We start from the raw sequence: 3,489 nt of genomic DNA on the forward strand, positions 1-3,489 counted from the left end.
TGAAAAGAATGAAAAGAATAGAAGAAAAGTTGAAACATAGGACAACTATGTGGTTTAAGGTTGTATAACCAAAAAAAAAAATCTGTCCTGACTTTAAACTCAGTTTCACACCAGGATTTATGTGGCTTTCTTTCTTCTCAGATCTTTGTACTTAAAATGAACTTATGTTATCACATCTCTTGCTTCTACAGCTTGAAAGTCTTGGGTTTCATCTTTTTTTTTTTTTTTTTTTTTGAACACTGCAAAGGCTTTATTTGTACAATCTTTACATGATAGTTTTGGAAATATATCACTGAGTAAAAGACTTTTCTTCAGGCCTGTGGCTAAAATATAAATAAATACAAATCAGACTTACTGGTGGCTAGACAATTCTTTTGCTCCTATCTTATAACAATTTCCACAGCACTGCAGTCTTCAGTGGTACTGTATTACTCTGGAAAAGGTGCCCTCTGGCTCCTTTCCATCCCCCAGAGCTGCAGCAAATCCTTCCTGCTGCCTCCTCTTAGCCAAAGCTGCCAAAGATGTAAAAGTCTTTGGTTCATAGATGGCCAGGTCCACAAGTACCTTCCGGTTGAGCTCCACCTGGCACTTAGTTAAGCTGGCCATGAATGCTGGGTACTGTAAGCCATGTTCCTGGGAAACAGCTGAAATTCAATTAGTCCAGAGGGTCCTCAGGTTCTTCTTCTTTAGTCTGAGGGCCTGTGTGCTCTTCACGAAGGCTCTGGTCACCACCCTGACCGCCAGCCGGTAGCAGCGGTTCTTCCTACCCCTAAAACGCTGAGCATGCTTCAGCACCTCCTGGACCCGCCAGAACCAGTCTGTGAGGCGGTTCCGCAGCCAGAGCCATGTTGTAAGGAACACCATTCTGGGCTCCCGCGATCCGAGCGGCTGCCATGGGGTTTCATCTTTTGTAATTGAATAATTCAATTCTTTGTAGTATTTCTGTATATCGTCCTTGCATATTTCTCTCGCTATCTATCCATTTATACATCTATCTATCTATCTATCTATCTATCTATCTATCTATCATCTATCTATTATCTATCATCTATCTATCTATCTATCTATCTATCTATCTATCTATCCATCATCTATCTGTCTGTCTGTCTATCTACCAATCGATCTGTCTTTCTATCTATTATCTATCTATTCATCATCTATCTCTCCATATCTATCTGTTGAGCATCTATTGTTTACTCATATAACCCCCCATTGCTTCTGTTTCTCTGATCAACATTGGTTAATACATTATCAATGCAAATAACAAATAAACAAACAACAAGAAAGCACAAATCAAACTGAAACAAGCAAATCCTTGCACTATTAAGAACTCTCAAGGAAGTACTGATTTTAACAGGATTAAATAAGGATCTAGGAGTTTTAACTCCTATTGATATAGCCACCTAAAAAGGCGGAAAAGTGAAAAATCAATCAAACCTCCCCTATCCATGTCTCCAAGTGAACTGGAAAAACATTCATACTGGAATATGGGCTTATCAGCAAAGTGAAAAATTGAGCAAAAGTGTTCTTCCAGGAAGCAGAAGCCACTGTACGTACAGATTCTGACCAATTTTTGAAACTTCAAAATGAATAAGATGTAGTGAAAATATCTGGGAACTATGATCTGAAGAGGAATCCACAGTTGTAGGTTTCATTGCTGGAATTTCACCAGGTCTTCCAGTTGAAAATTCAGGAAATATGGTTCTCAAGATCTCAGGGACGAAGGAAGAATAACCACTGGTGAACAGGCACACAACTTTGTCTGCTACAACATATTTTCCAGGGAATTTTTCCAAAATCTCAATTTCACCCACATAAAGCTAATTTTTTTATACTTTGAATTTATCAGCTCCTTCTGGTCTGCCTGAATCTTTGAATGTTGTGAGAAAAGCTCAAAAGAAAAATAAAACAACGAAACAGAATTTATATCTGGAAGCACATTCCCATTAAAGAAAGATTTTTGAGCCTCAGATTATAGAATGTTTTCTTTTTCTACAAGTTAGCATCATATCAACAGGAACTCAGTATGATAATGGAAGATTACAGTTCAAAGACCTTCAGAGTGTATACTTTCTCTGAGAAAGAACTTTTGGATGAATTCTAAATCAAGAAGGAAGAAAAATGAAAGTGAACACAGAGATCCAGTCTGCAAAGATGCTTACAATAAGTGGCCTTAAATATGACATTTATACCACATATGTAAGGTTCAAAGAATCGTGACAGGAGAGGGGGAGGAAAATGTAAGATTCAAATAGAGGTGACAGATCTCTGAAATGACATCTTTTAAGCAACCTGTAGCCATGTGGAATGTAAACTTAAGGCAGCCTTGTTTGCTGGCACTGGGCCTACATGAGATTGGGCAGCCTAACAATCAGCTATAGATAGGAAAGTACTGATTTGATCATGCTACATACCAATAAACCTATTAACAGTGAACATATTTGGAGGGAGGAAATGGCATAGTGTTCTCTTTTTCATCCACTGGTGATCCCATTAGGTTCCATAAATACTTTCAAACTCAGATTCACACAGATGTCCTTAGTTAAACTCAGTGGTTCACATTTACACATGATCATAAGGGACTTGTAAGGAAGAGATGAACTGAAAGTGGAGGAGAGCGATAAGAGAAAGTGTGGCTACCCCAGGCATCCCAACAACCATATAAATGGAAGCCAACATACTTGTAAATGACAAGTCATATCATGAAGTGAACAGTTTAGACAGCCCTACTAGATCCTAGATTTATAAAGAATTAATAAAAAATTCAGGTGAAAGACCTATTTTTCACATTTCATAATATCTAATCCATAGCTGTTGACAAAACAAACAAACCTCCAAGGTATTGTAAGAGGGGAAAAAAAGAATTAGTAATAACTAAGAAACAAAACAGAAAGATAATAAAAGATGAAGCTGAGATTATTCATTCAGGAATCGTAAACATCTATGATTAATGTGTGAGGGCTGCTAGATTATAAAAGTTGTCATGTACTGTCAGAACACGGTCCAAGAATAGAGTCATATTAGGAGAATTCTAAATGCTTGTTAGAAAATGCCAAGAAATCAAGAAAAGAGCCTGTGACCTCAGTTTCTTCAAAAGCACAGAACTGTTCTTGGAATATGCTTTTGTTTCCATCCCAGGTATAGCAAATACATGTGAGTTTAGAGTATTAATTACAACTGACTATTGTTATTTATAAATTTTGTTAGTTAGTTAGTTAGAATGAAAGCAAAGGGAGTAAGAAAGATGTACTATTTCACAATGATTAAAATAAGTCAGAAGTAACTTATTAACTTTTGATGGAAAAAAACTTAAGACTAAGGAAAGTTACCAGCCTCAAAGAGATGACAAGGAGTAAGTTTTGAAGAAACTGAGGTTATCCTTAAAATCATACCCTCAGTAACATTAGCATGGCCTGTAAGGACAGAACTGATAGAATGCCACAGAAAAGTAGTTAATCCACTATGACAAAGTATGTTCTACATTCTGGA

General features: G+C 36.9%; 1 pseudogene; it reads right to left on the bottom strand.

The window, feature by feature from the left end:
* Positions 1-414: 414 nt before the first annotated feature.
* On the bottom strand, positions 415-864 carry LOC126499655 (39S ribosomal protein L20, mitochondrial-like; annotated as a pseudogene).
* Positions 865-3,489: the final 2,625 nt, after the last annotated feature.

The sequence above is a fragment of the Alexandromys fortis genome, unplaced genomic scaffold (genome assembly GCF_014885135.2).
Source record: "Alexandromys fortis isolate MF-2015 unplaced genomic scaffold, M_Fortis_MF-2015_v1.1 scaffold_37, whole genome shotgun sequence".
Classification (NCBI taxonomy): Eukaryota; Metazoa; Chordata; class Mammalia; order Rodentia; family Cricetidae; genus Alexandromys; species Alexandromys fortis.